At 52.4% G+C, this 27,377-nt stretch overlaps 41 non-coding genes across 41 annotated transcripts; all 41 read right to left on the reverse strand.

Annotated features, from left to right (window-relative positions):
- Positions 1-547: 547 nt before the first annotated feature.
- On the reverse strand, positions 548-629 carry Trnas-aga (transfer RNA serine (anticodon AGA)). Its single transcript has one exon. It is a non-coding gene; the product is annotated as a tRNA-Ser (tRNA).
- A 145-nt stretch (positions 630-774) lies between these two features.
- Trnak-uuu (transfer RNA lysine (anticodon UUU)) lies at positions 775-847 on the reverse strand. The gene has a single exon. It is a non-coding gene; the product is annotated as a tRNA-Lys (tRNA).
- Positions 848-1,517: 670 nt separating this feature from the next.
- Positions 1,518-1,590, reverse strand: Trnam-cau (transfer RNA methionine (anticodon CAU)). The gene has a single exon. It is a non-coding gene; the product is annotated as a tRNA-Met (tRNA).
- A 959-nt stretch (positions 1,591-2,549) lies between these two features.
- Trnas-aga (transfer RNA serine (anticodon AGA)) lies at positions 2,550-2,631 on the reverse strand. The gene has a single exon. It is a non-coding gene; the product is annotated as a tRNA-Ser (tRNA).
- Positions 2,632-2,776: 145 nt separating this feature from the next.
- Trnak-uuu (transfer RNA lysine (anticodon UUU)) lies at positions 2,777-2,849 on the reverse strand. Its single transcript has one exon. It is a non-coding gene; the product is annotated as a tRNA-Lys (tRNA).
- A 670-nt stretch (positions 2,850-3,519) lies between these two features.
- Trnam-cau (transfer RNA methionine (anticodon CAU)) lies at positions 3,520-3,592 on the reverse strand. The gene has a single exon. It is a non-coding gene; the product is annotated as a tRNA-Met (tRNA).
- Positions 3,593-4,550: 958 nt separating this feature from the next.
- Trnas-aga (transfer RNA serine (anticodon AGA)) lies at positions 4,551-4,632 on the reverse strand. The gene has a single exon. It is a non-coding gene; the product is annotated as a tRNA-Ser (tRNA).
- Positions 4,633-4,777: 145 nt separating this feature from the next.
- Positions 4,778-4,850, reverse strand: Trnak-uuu (transfer RNA lysine (anticodon UUU)). The gene has a single exon. It is a non-coding gene; the product is annotated as a tRNA-Lys (tRNA).
- A 670-nt stretch (positions 4,851-5,520) lies between these two features.
- On the reverse strand, positions 5,521-5,593 carry Trnam-cau (transfer RNA methionine (anticodon CAU)). Its single transcript has one exon. It is a non-coding gene; the product is annotated as a tRNA-Met (tRNA).
- Positions 5,594-6,550: 957 nt separating this feature from the next.
- Trnas-aga (transfer RNA serine (anticodon AGA)) lies at positions 6,551-6,632 on the reverse strand. The gene has a single exon. It is a non-coding gene; the product is annotated as a tRNA-Ser (tRNA).
- A 145-nt stretch (positions 6,633-6,777) lies between these two features.
- Positions 6,778-6,850, reverse strand: Trnak-uuu (transfer RNA lysine (anticodon UUU)). The gene has a single exon. It is a non-coding gene; the product is annotated as a tRNA-Lys (tRNA).
- Positions 6,851-7,520: 670 nt separating this feature from the next.
- Positions 7,521-7,593, reverse strand: Trnam-cau (transfer RNA methionine (anticodon CAU)). Its single transcript has one exon. It is a non-coding gene; the product is annotated as a tRNA-Met (tRNA).
- Positions 7,594-8,552: 959 nt separating this feature from the next.
- Positions 8,553-8,634, reverse strand: Trnas-aga (transfer RNA serine (anticodon AGA)). The gene has a single exon. It is a non-coding gene; the product is annotated as a tRNA-Ser (tRNA).
- Positions 8,635-8,779: 145 nt separating this feature from the next.
- Positions 8,780-8,852, reverse strand: Trnak-uuu (transfer RNA lysine (anticodon UUU)). Its single transcript has one exon. It is a non-coding gene; the product is annotated as a tRNA-Lys (tRNA).
- A 670-nt stretch (positions 8,853-9,522) lies between these two features.
- On the reverse strand, positions 9,523-9,595 carry Trnam-cau (transfer RNA methionine (anticodon CAU)). The gene has a single exon. It is a non-coding gene; the product is annotated as a tRNA-Met (tRNA).
- A 959-nt stretch (positions 9,596-10,554) lies between these two features.
- Positions 10,555-10,636, reverse strand: Trnas-aga (transfer RNA serine (anticodon AGA)). The gene has a single exon. It is a non-coding gene; the product is annotated as a tRNA-Ser (tRNA).
- A 145-nt stretch (positions 10,637-10,781) lies between these two features.
- On the reverse strand, positions 10,782-10,854 carry Trnak-uuu (transfer RNA lysine (anticodon UUU)). Its single transcript has one exon. It is a non-coding gene; the product is annotated as a tRNA-Lys (tRNA).
- A 670-nt stretch (positions 10,855-11,524) lies between these two features.
- Trnam-cau (transfer RNA methionine (anticodon CAU)) lies at positions 11,525-11,597 on the reverse strand. Its single transcript has one exon. It is a non-coding gene; the product is annotated as a tRNA-Met (tRNA).
- A 958-nt stretch (positions 11,598-12,555) lies between these two features.
- Trnas-aga (transfer RNA serine (anticodon AGA)) lies at positions 12,556-12,637 on the reverse strand. The gene has a single exon. It is a non-coding gene; the product is annotated as a tRNA-Ser (tRNA).
- Positions 12,638-12,782: 145 nt separating this feature from the next.
- On the reverse strand, positions 12,783-12,855 carry Trnak-uuu (transfer RNA lysine (anticodon UUU)). The gene has a single exon. It is a non-coding gene; the product is annotated as a tRNA-Lys (tRNA).
- A 670-nt stretch (positions 12,856-13,525) lies between these two features.
- Positions 13,526-13,598, reverse strand: Trnam-cau (transfer RNA methionine (anticodon CAU)). Its single transcript has one exon. It is a non-coding gene; the product is annotated as a tRNA-Met (tRNA).
- Positions 13,599-14,555: 957 nt separating this feature from the next.
- Positions 14,556-14,637, reverse strand: Trnas-aga (transfer RNA serine (anticodon AGA)). Its single transcript has one exon. It is a non-coding gene; the product is annotated as a tRNA-Ser (tRNA).
- Positions 14,638-14,782: 145 nt separating this feature from the next.
- On the reverse strand, positions 14,783-14,855 carry Trnak-uuu (transfer RNA lysine (anticodon UUU)). The gene has a single exon. It is a non-coding gene; the product is annotated as a tRNA-Lys (tRNA).
- Positions 14,856-15,525: 670 nt separating this feature from the next.
- Trnam-cau (transfer RNA methionine (anticodon CAU)) lies at positions 15,526-15,598 on the reverse strand. The gene has a single exon. It is a non-coding gene; the product is annotated as a tRNA-Met (tRNA).
- A 958-nt stretch (positions 15,599-16,556) lies between these two features.
- Positions 16,557-16,638, reverse strand: Trnas-aga (transfer RNA serine (anticodon AGA)). Its single transcript has one exon. It is a non-coding gene; the product is annotated as a tRNA-Ser (tRNA).
- Positions 16,639-16,783: 145 nt separating this feature from the next.
- On the reverse strand, positions 16,784-16,856 carry Trnak-uuu (transfer RNA lysine (anticodon UUU)). Its single transcript has one exon. It is a non-coding gene; the product is annotated as a tRNA-Lys (tRNA).
- Positions 16,857-17,526: 670 nt separating this feature from the next.
- Trnam-cau (transfer RNA methionine (anticodon CAU)) lies at positions 17,527-17,599 on the reverse strand. The gene has a single exon. It is a non-coding gene; the product is annotated as a tRNA-Met (tRNA).
- A 956-nt stretch (positions 17,600-18,555) lies between these two features.
- Trnas-aga (transfer RNA serine (anticodon AGA)) lies at positions 18,556-18,637 on the reverse strand. Its single transcript has one exon. It is a non-coding gene; the product is annotated as a tRNA-Ser (tRNA).
- A 145-nt stretch (positions 18,638-18,782) lies between these two features.
- Positions 18,783-18,855, reverse strand: Trnak-uuu (transfer RNA lysine (anticodon UUU)). Its single transcript has one exon. It is a non-coding gene; the product is annotated as a tRNA-Lys (tRNA).
- A 670-nt stretch (positions 18,856-19,525) lies between these two features.
- Positions 19,526-19,598, reverse strand: Trnam-cau (transfer RNA methionine (anticodon CAU)). The gene has a single exon. It is a non-coding gene; the product is annotated as a tRNA-Met (tRNA).
- Positions 19,599-20,555: 957 nt separating this feature from the next.
- Trnas-aga (transfer RNA serine (anticodon AGA)) lies at positions 20,556-20,637 on the reverse strand. The gene has a single exon. It is a non-coding gene; the product is annotated as a tRNA-Ser (tRNA).
- A 145-nt stretch (positions 20,638-20,782) lies between these two features.
- On the reverse strand, positions 20,783-20,855 carry Trnak-uuu (transfer RNA lysine (anticodon UUU)). The gene has a single exon. It is a non-coding gene; the product is annotated as a tRNA-Lys (tRNA).
- Positions 20,856-21,525: 670 nt separating this feature from the next.
- Positions 21,526-21,598, reverse strand: Trnam-cau (transfer RNA methionine (anticodon CAU)). The gene has a single exon. It is a non-coding gene; the product is annotated as a tRNA-Met (tRNA).
- Positions 21,599-22,556: 958 nt separating this feature from the next.
- Positions 22,557-22,638, reverse strand: Trnas-aga (transfer RNA serine (anticodon AGA)). The gene has a single exon. It is a non-coding gene; the product is annotated as a tRNA-Ser (tRNA).
- Positions 22,639-22,783: 145 nt separating this feature from the next.
- Positions 22,784-22,856, reverse strand: Trnak-uuu (transfer RNA lysine (anticodon UUU)). The gene has a single exon. It is a non-coding gene; the product is annotated as a tRNA-Lys (tRNA).
- A 670-nt stretch (positions 22,857-23,526) lies between these two features.
- Trnam-cau (transfer RNA methionine (anticodon CAU)) lies at positions 23,527-23,599 on the reverse strand. Its single transcript has one exon. It is a non-coding gene; the product is annotated as a tRNA-Met (tRNA).
- Positions 23,600-24,557: 958 nt separating this feature from the next.
- Positions 24,558-24,639, reverse strand: Trnas-aga (transfer RNA serine (anticodon AGA)). The gene has a single exon. It is a non-coding gene; the product is annotated as a tRNA-Ser (tRNA).
- Positions 24,640-24,784: 145 nt separating this feature from the next.
- Trnak-uuu (transfer RNA lysine (anticodon UUU)) lies at positions 24,785-24,857 on the reverse strand. The gene has a single exon. It is a non-coding gene; the product is annotated as a tRNA-Lys (tRNA).
- Positions 24,858-25,527: 670 nt separating this feature from the next.
- Trnam-cau (transfer RNA methionine (anticodon CAU)) lies at positions 25,528-25,600 on the reverse strand. The gene has a single exon. It is a non-coding gene; the product is annotated as a tRNA-Met (tRNA).
- Positions 25,601-26,557: 957 nt separating this feature from the next.
- Positions 26,558-26,639, reverse strand: Trnas-aga (transfer RNA serine (anticodon AGA)). The gene has a single exon. It is a non-coding gene; the product is annotated as a tRNA-Ser (tRNA).
- A 145-nt stretch (positions 26,640-26,784) lies between these two features.
- Positions 26,785-26,857, reverse strand: Trnak-uuu (transfer RNA lysine (anticodon UUU)). Its single transcript has one exon. It is a non-coding gene; the product is annotated as a tRNA-Lys (tRNA).
- Between the last annotated feature and the right edge of the window lie 520 nt (positions 26,858-27,377).

Here is a 27,377-nt window from a genome sequence, read left to right on the forward strand (position 1 = left end):
CTACACTGCCTTAAAACGACCGTTCATCACTATCGTGTGAGTAACCTTGCGTCAGCGGCGACGAGTCTTGCCCAAAGACGTAGCGTGCTTGGAGGCGCTGCCCGAATGCGTGTGGATGCACCCTCCTACCTCGTAATGCGCCTGCAGCTCCTATAGCCGTGGGCCGCCGTCGGCGGGCGGGAAGCCGACACAGCGCGGCGTTGCGAGCAGCGGCAGTGCGGTGGTGTTGTACTGTTGAGCATAGTTGCCTTCCAAGCAGTTGATCCGGGTACGATTCCCGGCCACCGCAAGTGGCGCTAACTTTTCCGTATCATTATGTGGGCTCCTGCTGTTAAATTAAGGTTTTTTTTTTTTTCGTCGTTGCACCATCCTGTAGTATGTCCCGACTTGTCCCGACTTTGCTCGGCTGACGCGAAAGCTGACGCTTGGAAATCGCCCTTATCTAAAGGACAGGCACTATAAACGGCTGTGAGAGGTGAGGTGTGGCGAGGTACCAAAACGCGATATTTTCTGCTTCTTCTTCCAAAACAAGAAAAGAAAAATCCGACGCAGTCGGTAGGACTCGAACCTACGCTCCCAGAGGGAATCTGATTTCTAGTCAGACGCCTTAACCACTCGGCCACGACTGCTTGTCCAACAGGTGCCCCTCGAATCGTGAAAAACCCTACCGGTTGCGTCTGCGCAGAATGCCGACAGGAAACGTAAAACCGTGCACTGATTACGACAGGGCTACTATCGCTACGAGACGAGCCATTATGGAAGCGTTAAAATCTTCGCGCGGACAGGGACTCGAACCCTGGACCCTTAGGTTAAAAGCCTAATGCTCTACCGACTGAGCTATCCGGGCTTTCGCTTGTTGTGGTTGGAGCGGTTTCAAGCAACGTGATTAAGTGGAAGGTGTGTGTAGGCTTCTGGCGCTACTGGCGACTGCACCGACTACTCACTGACGCTGGTAGCAGCCCAACAGCGGACCAGTGCCTCTTCTCCCTTTATTCCGGTGCTGACAGTAACTGCATCACGTGCCTGCTTTCCCCGATTGCGTTCGGTTGAAGCCAAGGAAGAAGGGCGACCAACGACAGTTCGAAGACCAAAACATGGAGCGTTGTGTGCGCAAATAGTTCCGTTCCGGTACCGGGAATCGAAGCCGGACCTGTTGAGTGAAAGCCAGGTATCCTAGCCACTAGACCACACAGGACTTGCTCTACAGCGGTGAGATTTACTCCGTCTCTTATTGTATTTTGTGCTGAATCTGGACTCAGTGCTGTTCTCTGCTTGCGATCATATCCGCGCCTACAGACCGGCATGGCGCACAGTTCAAAATTGACTGTCCATTGCTGTGTGCATCGCATTTTGCTTGTAACACGGAGGAGAAATATCAAAGTTGTTACGTCGTCATAATTGGAAGTAAACATTTTGACGCTGAGGCGTGGACTCCGTGTGGATAACGGACAACAGTTAAGTTCGTTTCCTAGCAACAGCAACGCCCTTAATGCAGTCATGATGTGCAGAAAATTGAATGCCCCGGGTGAGGATCGAACTCACGACCTTAAGATCATGAGACTTACGCGCTGCCTACTGCGCTACCGAGGCACGCCGGAGACGACCTCGCAGGAAACTCGGTAAGTCTCACATATTAGAGATAGACAGTTTGCGCTTTCTGAAGAATCTGTTGTCTTGCTACACGTGCTGTCCCGACTCTCTAGATTAAACTGCAGCCGCAGCTATACAGCTATAAGGTCCTGAGGCTGACCCATCTCAAGCGAGCAATCCGCGCGGCAGCATTGTTGCCACAAGAGCAAAATAATGCATCGACCGGGAATCGTGCCGGCATACCTTAAGATTATGAGACTTAGGCGCTGCCTACTGCACTACTGAGTCACAAACCACTCAACTACAGATGCTCGACAAGCTACCCGTGCTTTCCAAGCAGCTGTCGGCAGGGAAACTGGGATTGCCACCCAGCGACGTCGAAAAAGGGGCTAAACTCGCGAAGTCCCCCACTACACTGCCTTAAAACGACCGTTCATCACTATCGTGTGAGTAACCTTGCGTCAGCGGCGACGAGTCTTGCCCAAAGACGTAGCGTGCTTGGAGGCGCTGCCCGAATGCGTGTGGATGCACCCTCCTACCTCGTAATGCGCCTGCAGCTCCTATAGCCGTGGGCCGCCGTCGGCGGGCGGGAAGCCGACACAGCGCGGCGTTGCGAGCAGCGGCAGTGCGGTGGTGTTGTACTGTTGAGCATAGTTGCCTTCCAAGCAGTTGATCCGGGTACGATTCCCGGCCACCGCAAGTGGCGCTAACTTTTCCGTATCATTATGTGGGCTCCTGCTGTTAAATTAAGGTTTTTTTTTTTTTTTCGTCGTTGCACCATCCTGTAGTATGTCCCGACTTGTCCCGACTTTGCTCGGCTGACGCGAAAGCTGACGCTTGGAAATCGCCCTTATCTAAAGGACAGGCACTATAAACGGCTGTGAGAGGTGAGGTGTGGCGAGGTACCAAAACGCGATATTTTCTGCTTCTTCTTCCAAAACAAGAAAAGAAAAATCGGACGCAGTCGGTAGGACTCGAACCTACGCTCCCAGAGGGAATCTGATTTCTAGTCAGACGCCTTAACCACTCGGCCACGACTGCTTGTCCAACAGGTGCCCCTCGAATCGTGAAAAACCCGACCGGTTGCGTCTGCGCAGAATGCCGACAGGAAACGTAAAACCGTGCACTGATTACGACAGGGCTACTATCGCTACGAGACGAGCCATTATGGAAGCGTTAAAATCTTCGCGCGGACAGGGACTCGAACCCTGGACCCTTAGGTTAAAAGCCTAATGCTCTACCGACTGAGCTATCCGGGCTTTCGCTTGTTGTGGTTGGAGCGGTTTCAAGCAACGTGATTAAGTGGAAGGTGTGTGTAGGCTTCTGGCGCTACTGGCGACTGCACCGACTACTCACTGACGCTGGTAGCAGCCCAACAGCGGACCAGTGCCTCTTCTCCCTTTATTCCGGTGCTGACAGTAACTGCATCACGTGCCTGCTTTCCCCGATTGCGTTCGGTTGAAGCCAAGGAAGAAGGGCGACCAACGACAGTTCGAAGACCAAAACATGGAGCGTTGTGTGCGCAAATAGTTCCGTTCCGGTACCGGGAATCGAAGCCGGACCTGTTGAGTGAAAGCCAGGTATCCTAGCCACTAGACCACACAGGACTTGCTCTACAGCGGTGAGATTTACTCCGTCTCTTATTGTATTTTGTGCTGAATCTGGACTCAGTGCTGTTCTCTGCTTGCGATCATATCCGCGCCTACAGACCGGCATGGCGCACAGTTCAAAATTGACTGTCCATTGCTGTGTGCATCGCATTTTGCTTGTAACACGGAGGAGAAATATCAAAGTTGTTACGTCGTCATAATTGGAAGTAAACATTTTGACGCTGAGGCGTGGACTCCGTGTGGATAACGGACAACAGTTAAGTTCGTTTCCTAGCAACAGCAACGCCCTTAATGCAGTCATGATGTGCAGAAAATTGAATGCCCCGGGTGAGGATCGAACTCACGACCTTAAGATTATGAGACTTACGCGCTGCCTACTGCGCTACCGAGGCACGCCGGAGACGACCTCGCAGGAAACTCGGTAAGTCTCACATATTAGAGATAGACAGTTTGCGCTTTCTGAAGAATCTGTTGTCTTGCTACACGTGCTGTCCCGACTCTCTAGATTAAACTGCAGCCGCAGCTATACAGCTATAAGGTCCTGAGGCTGACCCATCTCAAGCGAGCAATCCGCGCGGCAGCATTGTTGCCACAAGAGCAAAATAATGCATCGACCGGGAATCGTGCCGGCATACCTTAAGATTATGAGACTTAGGCGCTGCCTACTGCACTACTGAGTCACAAACCACTCAACTACAGATGCTCGACAAGCTACCCGTGCTTTCCAAGCAGCTGTCGGCAGGGAAACTGGGATTGCCACCCAGCGACGTCGAAAAAGGGGCTAAACTCGCGAAGTCCCCCACTACACTGCCTTAAAACGACCGTTCATCACTATCGTGTGAGTAACCTTGCGTCAGCGGCGACGAGTCTTGCCCAAAGACGTAGCGTGCTTGGAGGCGCTGCCCGAATGCGTGTGGATGCACCCTCCTACCTCGTAATGCGCCTGCAGCTCCTATAGCCGTGGGCCGCCGTCGGCGGGCGGGAAGCCGACACAGCGCGGCGTTGCGAGCAGCGGCAGTGCGGTGGTGTTGTACTGTTGAGCATAGTTGCCTTCCAAGCAGTTGATCCGGGTACGATTCCCGGCCACCGCAAGTGGCGCTAACTTTTCCGTATCATTATGTGGGCTCCTGCTGTTAAATTAAGGTTTTTTTTTTTTTTCGTCGTTGCACCATCCTGTAGTATGTCCCGACTTGTCCCGACTTTGCTCGGCTGACGCGAAAGCTGACGCTTGGAAATCGCCCTTATCTAAAGGACAGGCACTATAAACGGCTGTGAGAGGTGAGGTGTGGCGAGGTACCAAAACGCGATATTTTCTGCTTCTTCTTCCAAAACAAGAAAAGAAAAATCGGACGCAGTCGGTAGGACTCGAACCTACGCTCCCAGAGGGAATCTGATTTCTAGTCAGACGCCTTAACCACTCGGCCACGACTGCTTGTCCAACAGGTGCCCCTCGAATCGTGAAAAACCCGACCGGTTGCGTCTGCGCAGAATGCCGACAGGAAACGTAAAACCGTGCACTGATTACGACAGGGCTACTATCGCTACGAGACGAGCCATTATGGAAGCGTTAAAATCTTCGCGCGGACAGGGACTCGAACCCTGGACCCTTAGGTTAAAAGCCTAATGCTCAACCGACTGAGCTATCCGGGCTTTCGCTTGTTGTGGTTGGAGCGGTTTCAAGCAACGTGATTAAGTGGAAGGTGTGTGTAGGCTTCTGGCGCTACTGGCGACTGCACCGACTACTCACTGACGCTGGTAGCAGCCCAACAGCGGACCAGTGCCTCTTCTCCCTTTATTCCGGTGCTGACAGTAACTGCATCACGTGCCTGCTTTCCCCGATTGCGTTCGGTTGAAGCCAAGGAAGAAGGGCGACCAACGACAGTTCGAAGACCAAAACATGGAGCGTTGTGTGCGCAAATAGTTCCGTTCCGGTACCGGGAATCGAAGCCGGACCTGTTGAGTGAAAGCCAGGTATCCTAGCCACTAGACCACACAGGACTTGCTCTACAGCGGTGAGATTTACTCCGTCTCTTATTGTATTTTGTGCTGAATCTGGACTCAGTGCTGTTCTCTGCTTGCGATCATATCCGCGCCTACAGACCGGCATGGCGCACAGTTCAAAATTGACTGTCCATTGCTGTGTGCATCGCATTTTGCTTGTAACACGGAGGAGAAATATCAAAGTTGTTACGTCGTCATAATTGGAAGTAAACATTTTGACGCTGAGGCGTGGACTCCGTGTGGATAACGGACAACAGTTAAGTTCGTTTCCTAGCAACAGCAACGCCCTTAATGCAGTCATGATGTGCAGAAAATTGAATGCCCCGGGTGAGGATCGAACTCACGACCTTAAGATTATGAGACTTACGCGCTGCCTACTGCGCTACCGAGGCACGCCGGAGACGACCTCGCAGGAAACTCGGTAAGTCTCACATATTAGAGATAGACAGTTTGCGCTTTCTGAAGAATCTGTTGTCTTGCTACACGTGCTGTCCCGACTCTCTAGATTAAACTGCAGCCGCAGCTATACAGCTATAAGGTCCTGAGGCTGACCCATCTCAAGCGAGCAATCCGCGCGGCAGCATTGTTGCCACAAGAGCAAAATAATGCATCGACCGGGAATCGTGCCGGCATACCTTAAGATTATGAGACTTAGGCGCTGCCTACTGCACTACTGAGTCACAAACCACTCAACTACAGATGCTCGACAAGCTACCCGTGCTTTCCAAGCAGCTGTCGGCAGGGAAACTGGGATTGCCACCCAGCGACGTCGAAAAAGGGGCTAAACTCGCGAAGTCCCCCACTACACTGCCTTAAAACGACCGTTCATCACTATCGTGTGAGTAACCTTGCGTCAGCGGCGACGAGTCTTGCCCAAAGACGTAGCGTGCTTGGAGGCGCTGCCCGAATGCGTGTGGATGCACCCTCCTACCTCGTAATGCGCCTGCAGCTCCTATAGCCGTGGGCCGCCGTCGGCGGGCGGGAAGCCGACACAGCGCGGCGTTGCGAGCAGCGGCAGTGCGGTGGTGTTGTACTGTTGAGCATAGTTGCCTTCCAAGCAGTTGATCCGGGTACGATTCCCGGCCACCGCAAGTGGCGCTAACTTTTCCGTATCATTATGTGGGCTCCTGCTGTTAAATTAAGGTTTTTTTTTTTTTCGTCGTTGCACCATCCTGTAGTATGTCCCGACTTGTCCCGACTTTGCTCGGCTGACGCGAAAGCTGACGCTTGGAAATCGCCCTTATCTAAAGGACAGGCACTATAAACGGCTGTGAGAGGTGAGGTGTGGCGAGGTACCAAAACGCGATATTTTCTGCTTCTTCTTCCAAAACAAGAAAAGAAAAATCGGACGCAGTCGGTAGGACTCGAACCTACGCTCCCAGAGGGAATCTGATTTCTAGTCAGACGCCTTAACCACTCGGCCACGACTGCTTGTCCAACAGGTGCCCCTCGAATCGTGAAAAACCCGACCGGTTGCGTCTGCGCAGAATGCCGACAGGAAACGTAAAACCGTGCACTGATTACGACAGGGCTACTATCGCTACGAGACGAGCCATTATGGAAGCGTTAAAATCTTCGCGCGGACAGGGACTCGAACCCTGGACCCTTAGGTTAAAAGCCTAATGCTCTACCGACTGAGCTATCCGGGCTTTCGCTTGTTGTGGTTGGAGCGGTTTCAAGCAACGTGATTAAGTGGAAGGTGTGTGTAGGCTTCTGGCGCTACTGGCGACTGCACCGACTACTCACTGACGCTGGTAGCAGCCCAACAGCGGACCAGTGCCTCTTCTCCCTTTATTCCGGTGCTGACAGTAACTGCATCACGTGCCTGCTTTCCCCGATTGCGTTCGGTTGAAGCCAAGGAAGAAGGGCGACCAACGACAGTTCGAAGACCAAAACATGGAGCGTTGTGTGCGCAAATAGTTCCGTTCCGGTACCGGGAATCGAAGCCGGACCTGTTGAGTGAAAGCCAGGTATCCTAGCCACTAGACCACACAGGACTTGCTCTACAGCGGTGAGATTTACTCCGTCTCTTATTGTATTTTGTGCTGAATCTGGACTCAGTGCTGTTCTCTGCTTGCGATCATATCCGCGCCTACAGACCGGCATGGCGCACAGTTCAAAATTGACTGTCCATTGCTGTGTGCATCGCATTTTGCTTGTAACACGGAGGAGAAATATCAAAGTTGTTACGTCGTCATAATTGGAAGTAAACATTTTGACGCTGAGGCGTGGACTCCGTGTGGATAACGGACAACAGTTAAGTTCGTTTCCTAGCAACAGCAACGCCCTTAATGCAGTCATGATGTGCAGAAAATTGAATGCCCCGGGTGAGGATCGAACTCACGACCTTAAGATTATGAGACTTACGCGCTGCCTACTGCGCTACCGAGCCACGCCGGAGACGACCTCGCAGGAAACTCGGTAAGTCTCACATATTAGAGATAGACAGTTTGCGCTTTCTGAAGAATCTGTTGTCTTGCTACACGTGCTGTCCCGACTCTCTAGATTAAACTGCAGCCGCAGCTATACAGCTATAAGGTCCTGAGGCTGACCCATCTCAAGCGAGCAATCCGCGCGGCAGCATTGTTGCCACAAGAGCAAAATAATGCATCGACCGGGAATCGTGCCGGCATACCTTAAGATTATGAGACTTAGGCGCTGCCTACTGCACTACTGAGTCACAAACCACTCAACTACAGATGCTCGACAAGCTACCCGTGCTTTCCAAGCAGCTGTCGGCAGGGAAACTGGGATTGCCACCCAGCGACGTCGAAAAAGGGGCTAAACTCGCGAAGTCCCCCACTACACTGCCTTAAAACGACCGTTCATCACTATCGTGTGAGTAACCTTGCGTCAGCGGCGACGAGTCTTGCCCAAAGACGTAGCGTGCTTGGAGGCGCTGCCCGAATGCGTGTGGATGCACCCTCCTACCTCGTAATGCGCCTGCAGCTCCTATAGCCGTGGGCCGCCGTCGGCGGGCGGGAAGCCGACACAGCGCGGCGTTGCGAGCAGCGGCAGTGCGGTGGTGTTGTACTGTTGAGCATAGTTGCCTTCCAAGCAGTTGATCCGGGTACGATTCCCGGCCACCGCAAGTGGCGCTAACTTTTCCGTATCATTATGTGGGCTCCTGCTGTTAAATTAAGGTTTTTTTTTTTTTTTCGTCGTTGCACCATCGTGTAGTATGTCCCGACTTGTCCCGACTTTGCTCGGCTGACGCGAAAGCTGACGCTTGGAAATCGCCCTTATCTAAAGGACAGGCACTATAAACGGCTGTGAGAGGTGAGGTGTGGCGAGGTACCAAAACGCGATATTTTCTGCTTCTTCTTCCAAAACAAGAAAAGAAAAATCGGACGCAGTCGGTAGGACTCGAACCTACGCTCCCAGAGGGAATCTGATTTCTAGTCAGACGCCTTAACCACTCGGCCACGACTGCTTGTCCAACAGGTGCCCCTCGAATCGTGAAAAACCCGACCGGTTGCGTCTGCGCAGAATGCCGACAGGAAACGTAAAACCGTGCACTGATTACGACAGGGCTACTATCGCTACGAGACGAGCCATTATGGAAGCGTTAAAATCTTCGCGCGGACAGGGACTCGAACCCTGGACCCTTAGGTTAAAAGCCTAATGCTCTACCGACTGAGCTATCCGGGCTTTCGCTTGTTGTGGTTGGAGCGGTTTCAAGCAACGTGATTAAGTGGAAGGTGTGTGTAGGCTTCTGGCGCTACTGGCGACTGCACCGACTACTCACTGACGCTGGTAGCAGCCCAACAGCGGACCAGTGCCTCTTCTCCCTTTATTCCGGTGCTGACAGTAACTGCATCACGTGCCTGCTTTCCCCGATTGCGTTCGGTTGAAGCCAAGGAAGAAGGGCGACCAACGACAGTTCGAAGACCAAAACATGGAGCGTTGTGTGCGCAAATAGTTCCGTTCCGGTACCGGGAATCGAAGCCGGACCTGTTGAGTGAAAGCCAGGTATCCTAGCCACTAGACCACACAGGACTTGCTCTACAGCGGTGAGATTTACTCCGTCTCTTATTGTATTTTGTGCTGAATCTGGACTCAGTGCTGTTCTCTGCTTGCGATCATATCCGCGCCTACAGACCGGCATGGCGCACAGTTCAAAATTGACTGTCCATTGCTGTGTGCATCGCATTTTGCTTGTAACACGGAGGAGAAATATCAAAGTTGTTACGTCGTCATAATTGGAAGTAAACATTTTGACGCTGAGGCGTGGACTCCGTGTGGATAACGGACAACAGTTAAGTTCGTTTCCTAGCAACAGCAACGCCCTTAATGCAGTCATGATGTGCAGAAAATTGAATGCCCCGGGTGAGGATCGAACTCACGACCTTAAGATTATGAGACTTACGCGCTGCCTACTGCGCTACCGAGGCACGCCGGAGACGACCTCGCAGGAAACTCGGTAAGTCTCACATATTAGAGATAGACAGTTTGCGCTTTCTGAAGAATCTGTTGTCTTGCTACACGTGCTGTCCCGACTCTCTAGATTAAACTGCAGCCGCAGCTATACAGCTATAAGGTCCTGAGGCTGACCCATCTCAAGCGAGCAATCCGCGCGGCAGCATTGTTGCCACAAGAGCAAAATAATGCATCGACCGGGAATCGTGCCGGCATACCTTAAGATTATGAGACTTAGGCGCTGCCTACTGCACTACTGAGTCACAAACCACTCAACTACAGATGCTCGACAAGCTACCCGTGCTTTCCAAGCAGCTGTCGGCAGGGAAACTGGGATTGCCACCCAGCGACGTCGAAAAAGGGGCTAAACTCGCGAAGTCCCCCACTACACTGCCTTAAAACGACCGTTCATCACTATCGTGTGAGTAACCTTGCGTCAGCGGCGACGAGTCTTGCCCAAAGACGTAGCGTGCTTGGAGGCGCTGCCCGAATGCGTGTGGATGCACCCTCCTACCTCGTAATGCGCCTGCAGCTCCTATAGCCGTGGGCCGCCGTCGGCGGGCGGGAAGCCGACACAGCGCGGCGTTGCGAGCAGCGGCAGTGCGGTGGTGTTGTACTGTTGAGCATAGTTGCCTTCCAAGCAGTTGATCCGGGTACGATTCCCGGCCACCGCAAGTGGCGCTAACTTTTCCGTATCATTATGTGGGCTCCTGCTGTTAAATTAAGGTTTTTTTTTTTTTTTCGTCGTTGCACCATCCTGTAGTATGTCCCGACTTGTCCCGACTTTGCTCGGCTGACGCGAAAGCTGACGCTTGGAAATCGCCCTTATCTAAAGGACAGGCACTATAAACGGCTGTGAGAGGTGAGGTGTGGCGAGGTACCAAAACGCGATATTTTCTGCTTCTTCTTCCAAAACAAGAAAAGAAAAATCGGACGCAGTCGGTAGGACTCGAACCTACGCTCCCAGAGGGAATCTGATTTCTAGTCAGACGCCTTAACCACTCGGCCACGACTGCTTGTCCAACAGGTGCCCCTCGAATCGTGAAAAACCCGACCGGTTGCGTCTGCGCAGAATGCCGACAGGAAACGTAAAACCGTGCACTGATTACGACAGGGCTACTATCGCTACGAGACGAGCCATTATGGAAGCGTTAAAATCTTCGCGCGGACAGGGACTCGAACCCTGGACCCTTAGGTTAAAAGCCTAATGCTCTACCGACTGAGCTATCCGGGCTTTCGCTTGTTGTGGTTGGAGCGGTTTCAAGCAACGTGATTAAGTGGAAGGTGTGTGTAGGCTTCTGGCGCTACTGGCGACTGCACCGACTACTCACTGACGCTGGTAGCAGCCCAACAGCGGACCAGTGCCTCTTCTCCCTTTATTCCGGTGCTGACAGTAACTGCATCACGTGCCTGCTTTCCCCGATTGCGTTCGGTTGAAGCCAAGGAAGAAGGGCGACCAACGACAGTTCGAAGACCAAAACATGGAGCGTTGTGTGCGCAAATAGTTCCGTTCCGGTACCGGGAATCGAAGCCGGACCTGTTGAGTGAAAGCCAGGTATCCTAGCCACTAGACCACACAGGACTTGCTCTACAGCGGTGAGATTTACTCCGTCTCTTATTGTATTTTGTGCTGAATCTGGACTCAGTGCTGTTCTCTGCTTGCGATCATATCCGCGCCTACAGACCGGCATGGCGCACAGTTCAAAATTGACTGTCCATTGCTGTGTGCATCGCATTTTGCTTGTAACACGGAGGAGAAATATCAAAGTTGTTACGTCGTCATAATTGGAAGTAAACATTTTGACGCTGAGGCGTGGACTCCGTGTGGATAACGGACAACAGTTAAGTTCGTTTCCTAGCAACAGCAACGCCCTTAATGCAGTCATGATGTGCAGAAAATTGAATGCCCCGGGTGAGGATCGAACTCACGACCTTAAGATTATGAGACTTACGCGCTGCCTACTGCGCTACCGAGGCACGCCGGAGACGACCTCGCAGGAAACTCGGTAAGTCTCACATATTAGAGATAGACAGTTTGCGCTTTCTGAAGAATCTGTTGTCTTGCTACACGTGCTGTCCCGACTCTCTAGATTAAACTGCAGCCGCAGCTATACAGCTATAAGGTCCTGAGGCTGACCCATCTCAAGCGAGCAATCCGCGCGGCAGCATTGTTGCCACAAGAGCAAAATAATGCATCGACCGGGAATCGTGCCGGCATACCTTAAGATTATGAGACTTAGGCGCTGCCTACTGCACTACTGAGTCACAAACCACTCAACTACAGATGCTCGACAAGCTACCCGTGCTTTCCAAGCAGCTGTCGGCAGGGAAACTGGGATTGCCACCCAGCGACGTCGAAAAAGGGGCTAAACTCGCGAAGTCCCCCACTACACTGCCTTAAAACGACCGTTCATCACTATCGTGTGAGTAACCTTGCGTCAGCGGCGACGAGTCTTGCCCAAAGACGTAGCGTGCTTGGAGGCGCTGCCCGAATGCGTGTGGATGCACCCTCCTACCTCGTAATGCGCCTGCAGCTCCTATAGCCGTGGGCCGCCGTCGGCGGGCGGGAAGCCGACACAGCGCGGCGTTGCGAGCAGCGGCAGTGCGGTGGTGTTGTACTGTTGAGCATAGTTGCCTTCCAAGCAGTTGATCCGGGTACGATTCCCGGCCACCGCAAGTGGCGCTAACTTTTCCGTATCATTATGTGGGCTCCTGCTGTTAAATTAAGGTTTTTTTTTTTTTTCGTCGTTGCACCATCCTGTAGTATGTCCCGACTTGTCCCGACTTTGCTCGGCTGACGCGAAAGCTGACGCTTGGAAATCGCCCTTATCTAAAGGACAGGCACTATAAACGGCTGTGAGAGGTGAGGTGTGGCGAGGTACCAAAACGCGATATTTTCTGCTTCTTCTTCCAAAACAAGAAAAGAAAAATCGGACGCAGTCGGTAGGACTCGAACCTACGCTCCCAGAGGGAATCTGATTTCTAGTCAGACGCCTTAACCACTCGGCCACGACTGCTTGTCCAACAGGTGCCCCTCGAATCGTGAAAAACCCGACCGGTTGCGTCTGCGCAGAATGCCGACAGGAAACGTAAAACCGTGCACTGATTACGACAGGGCTACTATCGCTACGAGACGAGCCATTATGGAAGCGTTAAAATCTTCGCGCGGACAGGGACTCGAACCCTGGACCCTTAGGTTAAAAGCCTAATGCTCTACCGACTGAGCTATCCGGGCTTTCGCTTGTTGTGGTTGGAGCGGTTTCAAGCAACGTGATTAAGTGGAAGGTGTGTGTAGGCTTCTGGCGCTACTGGCGACTGCACCGACTACTCACTGACGCTGGTAGCAGCCCAACAGCGGACCAGTGCCTCTTCTCCCTTTATTCCGGTGCTGACAGTAACTGCATCACGTGCCTGCTTTCCCCGATTGCGTTCGGTTGAAGCCAAGGAAGAAGGGCGACCAACGACAGTTCGAAGACCAAAACATGGAGCGTTGTGTGCGCAAATAGTTCCGTTCCGGTACCGGGAATCGAAGCCGGACCTGTTGAGTGAAAGCCAGGTATCCTAGCCACTAGACCACACAGGACTTGCTCTACAGCGGTGAGATTTACTCCGTCTCTTATTGTATTTTGTGCTGAATCTGGACTCAGTGCTGTTCTCTGCTTGCGATCATATCCGCGCCTACAGACCGGCATGGCGCACAGTTCAAAATTGACTGTCCATTGCTGTGTGCATCGCATTTTGCTTGTAACACGGAGGAGAAATATCAAAGTTGTTACGTCGTCATAATTGGAAGTAAACATTTTGACGCTGAGGCGTGGACTCCGTGTGGATAACGGACAACAGTTAAGTTCGTTTCCTAGCAACAGCAACGCCCTTAATGCAGTCATGATGTGCAGAAAATTGAATGCCCCAGGTGAGGATCGAACTCACGACCTTAAGATTATGAGACTTACGCGCTGCCTACTGCGCTACCGAGGCACGCCGGAGACGACCTCGCAGGAAACTCGGTAAGTCTCACATATTAGAGATAGACAGTTTGCGCTTTCTGAAGAATCTGTTGTCTTGCTACACGTGCTGTCCCGACTCTCTAGATTAAACTGCAGCCGCAGCTATACAGCTATAAGGTCCTGAGGCTGACCCATCTCAAGCGAGCAATCCGCGCGGCAGCATTGTTGCCACAAGAGCAAAATAATGCATCGACCGGGAATCGTGCCGGCATACCTTAAGATTATGAGACTTAGGCGCTGCCTACTGCACTACTGAGTCACAAACCACTCAACTACAGATGCTCGACAAGCTACCCGTGCTTTCCAAGCAGCTGTCGGCAGGGAAACTGGGATTGCCACCCAGCGACGTCGAAAAAGGGGCTAAACTCGCGAAGTCCCCCACTACACTGCCTTAAAACGACCGTTCATCACTATCGTGTGAGTAACCTTGCGTCAGCGGCGACGAGTCTTGCCCAAAGACGTAGCGTGCTTGGAGGCGCTGCCCGAATGCGTGTGGATGCACCCTCCTACCTCGTAATGCGCCTGCAGCTCCTATAGCCGTGGGCCGCCGTCGGCGGGCGGGAAGCCGACGCAGCGCGGCGTTGCGAGCAGCGGCAGTGCGGTGGTGTTGTACTGTTGAGCATAGTTGCCTTCCAAGCAGTTGATCCGGGTACGATTCCCGGCCACCGCAAGTGGCGCTAACTTTTCCGTATCATTATGTGGGCTCCTGCTGTTAAATTAAGGTTTTTTTTTTTTTCGTCGTTGCACCATCCTGTAGTATGTCCCGACTTGTCCCGACTTTGCTCGGCTGACGCGAAAGCTGACGCTTGGAAATCGCCCTTATCTAAAGGACAGGCACTATAAACGGCTGTGAGAGGTGAGGTGTGGCGAGGTACCAAAACGCGATATTTTCTGCTTCTTCTTCCAAAACAAGAAAAGAAAAATCGGACGCAGTCGGTAGGACTCGAACCTACGCTCCCAGAGGGAATCTGATTTCTAGTCAGACGCCTTAACCACTCGGCCACGACTGCTTGTCCAACAGGTGCCCCTCGAATCGTGAAAAACCCGACCGGTTGCGTCTGCGCAGAATGCCGACAGGAAACGTAAAACCGTGCACTGATTACGACAGGGCTACTATCGCTACGAGACGAGCCATTATGGAAGCGTTAAAATCTTCGCGCGGACAGGGACTCGAACCCTGGACCCTTAGGTTAAAAGCCTAATGCTCTACCGACTGAGCTATCCGGGCTTTCGCATGTTGTGGTTGGAGCGGTTTCAAGCAACGTGATTAAGTGGAAGGTGTGTGTAGGCTTCTGGCGCTACTGGCGACTGCACCGACTACTCACTGACGCTGGTAGCAGCCCAACAGCGGACCAGTGCCTCTTCTCTCTTTATTCCGGTGCTGACAGTAACTGCATCACGTGCCTGCTTTCCCCGATTGCGTTCGGTTGAAGCCAAGGAAGAAGGGCGACCAACGACAGTTCGAAGACCAAAACATGGAGCGTTGTGTGCGCAAATAGTTCCGTTCCGGTACCGGGAATCGAAGCCGGACCTGTTGAGTGAAAGCCAGGTATCCTAGCCACTAGACCACACAGGACTTGCTCTACAGCGGTGAGATTTACTCCGTCTCTTATTGTATTTTGTGCTGAATCTGGACTCAGTGCTGTTCTCTGCTTGCGATCATATCCGCGCCTACAGACCGGCATGGCGCACAGTTCAAAATTGACTGTCCATTGCTGTGTGCATCGCATTTTGCTTGTAACACGGAGGAGAAATATCAAAGTTGTTACGTCGTCATAATTGGAAGTAAACATTTTGACGCTGAGGCGTGGACTCCGTGTGGATAACGGACAACAGTTAAGTTCGTTTCCTAGCAACAGCAACGCCCTTAATGCAGTCATGATGTGCAGAAAATTGAATGCCCCGGGTGAGGATCGAACTCACGACCTTAAGATTATGAGACTTACGCGCTGCCTACTGCGCTACCGAGGCACGCCGGAGACGACCTCGCAGGAAACTCGGTAAGTCTCACATATTAGAGATAGACAGTTTGCGCTTTCTGAAGAATCTGTTGTCTTGCTACACGTGCTGTCCCGACTCTCTAGATTAAACTGCAGCCGCAGCTATACAGCTATAAGGTCCTGAGGCTGACCCATCTCAAGCGAGCAATCCGCGCGGCAGCATTGTTGCCACAAGAGCAAAATAATGCATCGACCGGGAATCGTGCCGGCATACCTTAAGATTATGAGACTTAGGCGCTGCCTACTGCACTACTGAGTCACAAACCACTCAACTACAGATGCTCGACAAGCTACCCGTGCTTTCCAAGCAGCTGTCGGCAGGGAAACTGGGATTGCCACCCAGCGACGTCGAAAAAGGGGCTAAACTCGCGAAGTCCCCCACTACACTGCCTTAAAACGACCGTTCATCACTATCGTGTGAGTAACCTTGCGTCAGCGGCGACGAGTCTTGCCCAAAGACGTAGCGTGCTTGGAGGCGCTGCCCGAATGCGTGTGGATGCACCCTCCTACCTCGTAATGCGCCTGCAGCTCCTATAGCCGTGGGCCGCCGTCGGCGGGCGGGAAGCCGACACAGCGCGGCGTTGCGAGCAGCGGCAGTGCGGTGGTGTTGTACTGTTGAGCATAGTTGCCTTCCAAGCAGTTGATCCGGGTACGATTCCCGGCCACCGCAAGTGGCGCTAACTTTTCCGTATCATTATGTGGGCTCCTGCTGTTAAATTAAGGTTTTTTTTTTTTTTCGTCGTTGCACCATCCTGTAGTATGTCCCGACTTGTCCCGACTTTGCTCGGCTGACGCGAAAGCTGACGCTTGGAAATCGCCCTTATCTAAAGGACAGGCACTATAAACGGCTGTGAGAGGTGAGGTGTGGCTAGGTACCAAAACACGATATTTTCTGCTTCTTCTTCCAAAACAAGAAAAGAAAAATCGGACGCAGTCGGTAGGACTCGAACCTACGCTCCCAGAGGGAATCTGATTTCTAGTCAGACGCCTTAACCACTCGGCCACGACTGCTTGTCCAACATGTGCCCCTCGAATCGTGAAAAACCCGACCGGTTGCGTCTGCGCAGAATGCCGACAGGAAACGTAAAACCGTGCACTGATTACGACAGGGCTACTATCGCTACGAGACGAGCCATTATGGAAGCGTTAAAATCTTCGCGCGGTCAGGGACTCGAACCCTGGACCCTTAGGTTAAAAGCCTAATGCTCTACCGACTGAGCTATCCGGGCTTTCGCTTGTTGTGGTTGGAGCGGTTTCAAGCAACGTGATTAAGTGGAAGGTGTGTGTAGGCTTCTGGCGCTACTGGCGACTGCACCGACTACTCACTGACGCTGGTAGCAGCCCAACAGCGGACCAGTGCCTCTTCTCCCTTTATTCCGGTGCTGACAGTAACTGCATCACGTGCCTGCTTTCCCCGATTGCGTTCGGTTGAAGCCAAGGAAGAAGGGCGACCAACGACAGTTCGAAGACCAAAACATGGAGCGTTGTGTGCGCAAATAGTTCCGTTCCGGTACCGGGAATCGAAGCCGGACCTGTTGAGTGAAAGCCAGGTATCCTAGCCACTAGACCACACAGGACTTGCTCTACAGCGGTGAGATTTACTCCGTCTCTTATTGTATTTTGTGCTGAATCTGGACTCAGTGCTGTTCTCTGCTTGCGATCATATCCGCGCCTACAGACCGGCATGGCGCACAGTTCAAAATTGACTGTCCATTGCTGTGTGCATCGCATTTTGCTTGTAACACGGAGGAGAAATATCAAAGTTGTTACGTCGTCATAATTGGAAGTAAACATTTTGACGCTGAGGCGTGGACTCCGTGTGGATAACGGACAACAGTTAAGTTCGTTTCCTAGCAACAGCAACGCCCTTAATGCAGTCATGATGTGCAGAAAATTGAATGCCCCGGGTGAGGATCGAACTCACGACCTTAAGATTATGAGACTTACGCGCTGCCTACTGCGCTACCGAGGCACGCCGGAGACGACCTCGCAGGAAACTCGGTAAGTCTCACATATTAGAGATAGACAGTTTGCGCTTTCTGAAGAATCTGTTGTCTTGCTACACGTGCTGTCCCGACTCTCTAGATTAAACTGCAGCCGCAGCTATACAGCTATAAGGTCCTGAGGCTGACCCATCTCAAGCGAGCAATCCGCGCGGCAGCATTGTTGCCACAAGAGCAAAATAATGCATCGACCGGGAATCGTGCCGGCATACCTTAAGATTATGAGACTTAGGCGCTGCCTACTGCACTACTGAGTCACAAACCACTCAACTACAGATGCTCGACAAGCTACCCGTGCTTTCCAAGCAGCTGTCGGCAGGGAAACTGGGATTGCCACCCAGCGACGTCGAAAAAGGGGCTAAACTCGCGAAGTCCCCCACTACACTGCCTTAAAACGACCGTTCATCACTATCGTGTGAGTAACCTTGCGTCAGCGGCGACGAGTCTTGCCCAAAGACGTAGCGTGCTTGGAGGCGCTGCCCGAATGCGTGTGGATGCACCCTCCTACCTCGTAATGCGCCTGCAGCTCCTATAGCCGTGGGCCGCCGTCGGCGGGCGGGAAGCCGACGCAGCGCGGCGTTGCGAGCAGCGGCAGTGCGGTGGTGTTGTACTGTTGAGCATAGTTGCCTTCCAAGCAGTTGATCCGGGTACGATTCCCGGCCACCGCAAGTGGCGCTAACTTTTCCGTATCATTATGTGGGCTCCTGCTGTTAAATTAAGGTTTTTTTTTTTTCGTCGTTGCACCATCCTGTAGTATGTCCCGACTTGTCCCGACTTTGCTCGGCTGACGCGAAAGCTGACGCTTGGAAATCGCCCTTATCTAAAGGACAGGCACTATAAACGGCTGTGAGAGGTGAGGTGTGGCGAGGTACCAAAACGCGATATTTTCTGCTTCTTCTTCCAAAACAAGAAAAGAAAAATCGGACGCAGTCGGTAGGACTCGAACCTACGCTCCCAGAGGGAATCTGATTTCTAGTCAGACGCCTTAACCACTCGGCCACGACTGCTTGTCCAACAGGTGCCCCTCGAATCGTGAAAAACCCGACCGGTTGCGTCTGCGCAGAATGCCGACAGGAAACGTAAAACCGTGCACTGATTACGACAGGGCTACTATCGCTACGAGACGAGCCATTATGGAAGCGTTAAAATCTTCGCGCGGACAGGGACTCGAACCCTGGACCCTTAGGTTAAAAGCCTAATGCTCTACCGACTGAGCTATCCGGGCTTTCGCATGTTGTGGTTGGAGCGGTTTCAAGCAACGTGATTAAGTGGAAGGTGTGTGTAGGCTTCTGGCGCTACTGGCGACTGCACCGACTACTCACTGACGCTGGTAGCAGCCCAACAGCGGACCAGTGCCTCTTCTCTCTTTATTCCGGTGCTGACAGTAACTGCATCACGTGCCTGCTTTCCCCGATTGCGTTCGGTTGAAGCCAAGGAAGAAGGGCGACCAACGACAGTTCGAAGACCAAAACATGGAGCGTTGTGTGCGCAAATAGTTCCGTTCCGGTACCGGGAATCGAAGCCGGACCTGTTGAGTGAAAGCCAGGTATCCTAGCCACTAGACCACACAGGACTTGCTCTACAGCGGTGAGATTTACTCCGTCTCTTATTGTATTTTGTGCTGAATCTGGACTCAGTGCTGTTCTCTGCTTGCGATCATATCCGCGCCTACAGACCGGCATGGCGCACAGTTCAAAATTGACTGTCCATTGCTGTGTGCATCGCATTTTGCTTGTAACACGGAGGAGAAATATCAAAGTTGTTACGTCGTCATAATTGGAAGTAAACATTTTGACGCTGAGGCGTGGACTCCGTGTGGATAACGGACAACAGTTAAGTTCGTTTCCTAGCAACAGCAACGCCCTTAATGCAGTCATGATGTGCAGAAAATTGAATGCCCCGGGTGAGGATCGAACTCACGACCTTAAGATTATGAGACTTACGCGCTGCCTACTGCGCTACCGAGGCACGCCGGAGACGACCTCGCAGGAAACTCGGTAAGTCTCACATATTAGAGATAGACAGTTTGCGCTTTCTGAAGAATCTGTTGTCTTGCTACACGTGCTGTCCCGACTCTCTAGATTAAACTGCAGCCGCAGCTATACAGCTATAAGGTCCTGAGGCTGACCCATCTCAAGCGAGCAATCCGCGCGGCAGCATTGTTGCCACAAGAGCAAAATAATGCATCGACCGGGAATCGTGCCGGCATACCTTAAGATTATGAGACTTAGGCGCTGCCTACTGCACTACTGAGTCACAAACCACTCAACTACAGATGCTCGACAAGCTACCCGTGCTTTCCAAGCAGCTGTCGGCAGGGAAACTGGGATTGCCACCCAGCGACGTCGAAAAAGGGGCTAAACTCGCGAAGTCCCCCACTACACTGCCTTAAAACGACCGTTCATCACTATCGTGTGAGTAACCTTGCGTCAGCGGCGACGAGTCTTGCCCAAAGACGTAGCGTGCTTGGAGGCGCTGCCCGAATGCGTGTGGATGCACCCTCCTACCTCGTAATGCGCCTGCAGCTCCTATAGCCGTGGGCCGCCGTCGGCGGGCGGGAAGCCGACGCAGCGCGGCGTTGCGAGCAGCGGCAGTGCGGTGGTGTTGTACTGTTGAGCATAGTTGCCTTCCAAGCAGTTGATCCGGGTACGATTCCCGGCCACCGCAAGTGGCGCTAACTTTTCCGTATCATTATGTGGGCTCCTGCTGTTAAATTAAGGTTTTTTTTTTTTTCGTCGTTGCACCATCCTGTAGTATGTCCCGACTTGTCCCGACTTTGCTCGGCTGACGCGAAAGCTGACGCTTGGAAATCGCCCTTATCTAAAGGACAGGCACTATAAACGGCTGTGAGAGGTGAGGTGTGGCGAGGTACCAAAACGCGATATTTTCTGCTTCTTCTTCCAAAACAAGAAAAGAAAAATCGGACGCAGTCGGTAGGACTCGAACCTACGCTCCCAGAGGGAATCTGATTTCTAGTCAGACGCCTTAACCACTCGGCCACGACTGCTTGTCCAACAGGTGCCCCTCGAATCGTGAAAAACCCGACCGGTTGCGTCTGCGCAGAATGCCGACAGGAAACGTAAAACCGTGCACTGATTACGACAGGGCTACTATCGCTACGAGACGAGCCATTATGGAAGCGTTAAAATCTTCGCGCGGACAGGGACTCGAACCCTGGACCCTTAGGTTAAAAGCCTAATGCTCTACCGACTGAGCTATCCGGGCTTTCGCATGTTGTGGTTGGAGCGGTTTCAAGCAACGTGATTAAGTGGAAGGTGTGTGTAGGCTTCTGGCGCTACTGGCGACTGCACCGACTACTCACTGACGCTGGTAGCAGCCCAACAGCGGACCAGTGCCTCTTCTCTCTTTATTCCGGTGCTGACAGTAACTGCATCACGTGCCTGCTTTCCCCGATTGCGTTCGGTTGAAGCCAAGGAAGAAGGGCGACCAACGACAGTTCGAAGACCAAAACATGGAGCGTTGTGTGCGCAAATAGTTCCGTTCCGGTACCGGGAATCGAAGCCGGACCTGTTGAGTGAAAGCCAGGTATCCTAGCCACTAGACCACACAGGACTTGCTCTACAGCGGTGAGATTTACTCCGTCTCTTATTGTATTTTGTGCTGAATCTGGACTCAGTGCTGTTCTCTGCTTGCGATCATATCCGCGCCTACAGACCGGCATGGCGCACAGTTCAAAATTGACTGTCCATTGCTGTGTGCATCGCATTTTGCTTGTAACACGGAGGAGAAATATCAAAGTTGTTACGTCGTCATAATTGGAAGTAAACATTTTGACGCTGAGGCGTGGACTCCGTGTGGATAACGGACAACAGTTAAGTTCGTTTCCTAGCAACAGCAACGCCCTTAATGCAGTCATGATGTGCAGAAAATTGAATGCCCCGGGTGAGGATCGAACTCACGACCTTAAGATTATGAGACTTACGCGCTGCCTACTGCGCTACCGAGGCACGCCGGAGACGACCTCGCAGGAAACTCGGTAAGTCTCACATATTAGAGATAGACAGTTTGCGCTTTCTGAAGAATCTGTTGTCTTGCTACACGTGCTGTCCCGACTCTCTAGATTAAACTGCAGCCGCAGCTATACAGCTATAAGGTCCTGAGGCTGACCCATCTCAAGCGAGCAATCCGCGCGGCAGCATTGTTGCCACAAGAGCAAAATAATGCATCGACCGGGAATCGTGCCGGCATACCTTAAGATTATGAGACTTAGGCGCTGCCTACTGCACTACTGAGTCACAAACCACTCAACTACAGATGCTCGACAAGCTACCCGTGCTTTCCAAGCAGCTGTCGGCAGGGAAACTGGGATTGCCACCCAGCGACGTCGAAAAAGGGGCTAAACTCGCGAAGTCCCCCACTACACTGCCTTAAAACGACCGTTCATCACTATCGTGTGAGTAACCTTGCGTCAGCGGCGACGAGTCTTGCCCAAAGACGTAGCGTGCTTGGAGGCGCTGCCCGAATGCGTGTGGATGCACCCTCCTACCTCGTAATGCGCCTGCAGCTCCTATAGCCGTGGGCCGCCGTCGGCGGGCGGGAAGCCGACACAGCGCGGCGTTGCGAGCAGCGGCAGTGCGGTGGTGTTGTACTGTTGAGCATAGTTGCCTTCCAAGCAGTTGATCCGGGTACGATTCCCGGCCACCGCAAGTGGCGCTAACTTTTCCGTATCATTATGTGGGCTCCTGCTGTTAAATTAAGGTTTTTTTTTTTTTTCGTCGTTGCACCATCCTGTAGTATGTCCCGACTTGTCCCGACTTTGCTCGGCTGACGCGAAAGCTGACGCTTGGAAATCGCCCTTATCTAAAGGACAGGCACTATAAACGGCTGTGAGAGGTGAGGTGTGGCTAGGTACCAAAACACGATATTTTCTGCTTCTTCTTCCAAAACAAGAAAAGAAAAATCGGACGCAGTCGGTAGGACTCGAACCTACGCTCCCAGAGGGAATCTGATTTCTAGTCAGACGCCTTAACCACTCGGCCACGACTGCTTGTCCAACATGTGCCCCTCGAATCGTGAAAAACCCGACCGGTTGCGTCTGCGCAGAATGCCGACAGGAAACGTAAAACCGTGCACTGATTACGACAGGGCTACTATCGCTACGAGACGAGCCATTATGGAAGCGTTAAAATCTTCGCGCGGTCAGGGACTCGAACCCTGGACCCTTAGGTTAAAAGCCTAATGCTCTACCGACTGAGCTATCCGGGCTTTCGCTTGTTGTGGTTGGAGCGGTTTCAAGCAACGTGATTAAGTGGAAGGTGTGTGTAGGCTTCTGGCGCTACTGGCGACTGCACCGACTACTCACTGACGCTGGTAGCAGCCCAACAGCGGACCAGTGCCTCTTCTCCCTTTATTCCGGTGCTGACAGTAACTGCATCACGTGCCTGCTTTCCCCGATTGCGTTCGGTTGAAGCCAAGGAAGAAGGGCGACCAACGACAGTTCGAAGACCAAAACATGGAGCGTTGTGTGCGCAAATAGTTCCGTTCCGGTACCGGGAATCGAAGCCGGACCTGTTGAGTGAAAGCCAGGTATCCTAGCCACTAGACCACACAGGACTTGCTCTACAGCGGTGAGATTTACTCCGTCTCTTATTGTATTTTGTGCTGAATCTGGACTCAGTGCTGTTCTCTGCTTGCGATCATATCCGCGCCTACAGACCGGCATGGCGCACAGTTCAAAATTGACTGTCCATTGCTGTGTGCATCGCATTTTGCTTGTAACACGGAGGAGAAATATCAAAGTTGTTACGTCGTCATAATTGGAAGTAAACATTTTGACGCTGAGGCGTGGACTCCGTGTGGATAACGGACAACAGTTAAGTTCGTTTCCTAGCAACAGCAACGCCCTTAATGCAGTCATGATGTGCAGAAAATTGAATGCCCCGGGTGAGGATCGAACTCACGACCTTAAGATTATGAGACTTACGCGCTGCCTACTGCGCTACCGAGGCACGCCGGAGACGACCTCGCAGGAAACTCGGTAAGTCTCACATATTAGAGATAGACAGTTTGCGCTTTCTGAAGAATCTGTTGTCTTGCTACACGTGCTGTCCCGACTCTCTAGATTAAACTGCAGCCGCAGCTATACAGCTATAAGGTCCTGAGGCTGACCCATCTCAAGCGAGCAATCCGCGCGGCAGCATTGTTGCCACAAGAGCAAAATAATGCATCGACCGGGAATCGTGCCGGCATACCTTAAGATTATGAGACTTAGGCGCTGCCTACTGCACTACTGAGTCACAAACCACTCAACTACAGATGCTCGACAAGCTACCCGTGCTTTCCAAGCAGCTGTCGGCAGGGAAACTGGGATTGCCACCCAGCGACGTCGAAAAAGGGGCTAAACTCGCGAAGTCCCCCACTACACTGCCTTAAAACGACCGTTCATCACTATCGTGTGAGTAACCTTGCGTCAGCGGCGACGAGTCTTGCCCAAAGACGTAGCGTGCTTGGAGGCGCTGCCCGAATGCGTGTGGATGCACCCTCCTACCTCGTAATGCGCCTGCAGCTCCTATAGCCGTGGGCCGCCGTCGGCGGGCGGGAAGCCGACACAGCGCGGCGTTGCGAGCAGCGGCAGTGCGGTGGTGTTGTACTGTTGAGCATAGTTGCCTTCCAAGCAGTTGATCCGGGTACGATTCCCGGCCACCGCAAGTGGCGCTAACTTTTCCGTATCATTATGTGGGCTCCTGCTGTTAAATTAAGGTTTTTTTTTTTTTTCGTCGTTGCACCATCCTGTAGTATGTCCCGACTTGTCCCGACTTTGCTCGGCTGACGCGAAAGCTGACGCTTGGAAATCGCCCTTATCTAAAGGACAGGCACTATAAACGGCTGTGAGAGGTGAGGTGTGGCGAGGTACCAAAACGCGATATTTTCTGCTTCTTCTTCCAAAACAAGAAAAGAAAAATCGGACGCAGTCGGTAGGACTCGAACCTACGCTCCCAGAGGGAATCTGATTTCTAGTCAGACGCCTTAACCACTCGGCCACGACTGCTTGTCCAACAGGTGCCCCTCGAATCGTGAAAAACCCGACCGGTTGCGTCTGCGCAGAATGCCGACAGGAAACGTAAAACCGTGCACTGATTACGACAGGGCTACTATCGCTACGAGACGAGCCATTATGGAAGCGTTAAAATCTTCGCGCGGACAGGGACTCGAACCCTGGACCCTTAGGTTAAAAGCCTAATGCTCTACCGACTGAGCTATCCGGGCTTTCGCTTGTTGTGGTTGGAGCGGTTTCAAGCAACGTGATTAAGTGGAAGGTGTGTGTAGGCTTCTGGCGCTACTGGCGACTGCACCGACTACTCACTGACGCTGGTAGCAGCCCAACAGCGGACCAGTGCCTCTTCTCCCTTTATTCCGGTGCTGACAGTAACTGCATCACGTGCCTGCTTTGCCCGATTGCGTTCGGTTGAAGCCAAGGAAGAAGGGCGACCAACGACAGTTCGAAGACCAAAACATGGAGCGTTGTGTGCGCAAATAGTTCCGTTCCGGTACCGGGAATCGAAGCCGGACCTGTTGAGTGAAAGCCAGGTATCCTAGCCACTAGACCACACAGGACTTGCTCTACAGCGGTGAGATTTACTCCGTCTCTTATTGTATTTTGTGCTGAATCTGGACTCAGTGCTGTTCTCTGCTTGCGATCATATCCGCGCCTACAGACCGGCATGGCGCACAGTTCAAAATTGACTGTCCATTGCTGTGTGCATCGCATTTTGCTTGTAACACGGAGGAGAAATATCAAAGTTGTTACGTCGTCATAATTGGAAGTAAACATTTTGACGCTGAGGCGTGGACTCCGTGTGGATAACGGACAACAGTTAAGTTCGTTTCCTAGCAACAGCAACGCCCTTAATGCAGTCATGATGTGCAGAAAATTGAATGCCCCAGGTGAGGATCGAACTCACGACCTTAAGATTATGAGACTTACGCGCTGCCTACTGCGCTACCGAGGCACGCCGGAGACGACCTCGCAGGAAACTCGGTAAGTCTCACATATTAGAGATAGACAGTTTGCGCTTTCTGAAGAATCTGTTGTCTTGCTACACGTGCTGTCCCGACTCTCTAGATTAAACTGCAGCCGCAGCAATACAGCTATAAGGTCCTGAGGCTGACCCATCTCAAGCGAGCAATCCGCGCGGCAGCATTGTTGCCACAAGAGCAAAATAATGCATCGACCGGGAATCGTGCCGGCATACCTTAAGATTATGAGACTTAGGCGCTGCCTACTGCACTACTGAGTCACAAACCACTCAACTACAGATGCTCGACAAGCTACCCGTGCTTTCCAAGCAGCTGTCGGCAGGGAAACTGGGATTGCCACCCAGCGACGTCGAAAAAGGGGCTAAACTCGCGAAGTCCCCCACTACACTGCCTTAAAACGACCGTTCATCACTATCGTGTGAGTAACCTTGCGTCAGCGGCGACGAGTCTTGCCCAAAGACGTAGCATGCTTGGAGGCGCTGCCCGAATGCGTGTGGATGCACCCTCCTACCTCGTAATGCGCCTGCAGCTCCTATAGCCGTGGGCCGCCGTCGGCGGGCGGGAAGCCGACACAGCCTGGCGTTGCGAGCAGCGCCAGTGCGGTGGTGTTGTACTGTTGAGCATAGTTGCCTTCCAAGCAGTTGATCCGGGTACGATTCCCGGCCACCGCAAGTGGCGCTAACTTTTCCGTATCATTATGTGGGCTCCTGCTGTTAAATTAAGGTTTTTTTTTTTTTCGTCGTTGCACCATCCTGTAGTATGTCCCGACTTGTCCCGACTTTGCTCGGCTGACGTGAAAGCTGACGCTTGGAAATCGCCCTTATCTAAAGGACAGGCACTATAAACGGCTGTGAGAGGTGAGGTGTGGCTAGGTACCAAAACGCGATATTTTCTGCTTCTTCTTCCAAAACAAGAAAAGAAAAATCGGACGCAGTCGGTAGGACTCGAACCTACGCTCCCAGAGGGAATCTGATTTCTAGTCAGACGCCTTAACCACTCGGCCACGACTGCTTGTCCAACATGTGCCCCTCGAATCGTGAAAAACCCGACCGGTTGCGTCTGCGCAGAATGCCGACAGGAAACGTAAAACCGTGCACTGATTACGACAGGGCTACTATCGCTACGAGACGAGCCATTATGGAAGCGTTAAAATCTTCGCGCGGACAGGGACTCGAACCCTGGACCCTTAGGTTAAAAGCCTAATGCTCTACCGACTGAGCTATCCGGGCTTTCGCTTGTTGTGGTTGGAGCGGTTTCAAGCAACGTGATTAAGTGGAAGGTGTGTGTAGGCTTCTGGCGCTACTGGCGACTGCACCGACTACTCACTGACGCTGGTAGCAGCCCAACAGCGGACCAGTGCCTCTTCTCCCTTTATTCCGGTGCTGACAGTAACTGCATCACGTGCCTGCTTTCCCCGATTGCGTTCGGTTGAAGCCAAGGAAGAAGGGCGACCAACGACAGTTCGAAGACCAAAACATGGAGCGTTGTGTGCGCAAATAGTTCCGTTCCGGTACCGGGAATCGAAGCCGGACCTGTTGAGTGAAAGCCAGGTATCCTAGCCACTAGACCACACAGGACTTGCTCTACAGCGGTGAGATTTACTCCGTCTCTTATTGTATTTTGTGCTGAATCTGGACTCAGTGCTGTTCTCTGCTTGCGATCATATCCGCGCCTACAGACCGGCATGGCGCACAGTTCAAAATTGACTGTCCATTGCTGTGTGCATCGCATTTTGCTTGTAACACGGAG

The sequence above is a fragment of the Schistocerca gregaria genome, chromosome 3 (genome assembly GCF_023897955.1).
Source record: "Schistocerca gregaria isolate iqSchGreg1 chromosome 3, iqSchGreg1.2, whole genome shotgun sequence".
NCBI lineage: Eukaryota > Metazoa > Arthropoda > Insecta > Orthoptera > Acrididae > Schistocerca > Schistocerca gregaria.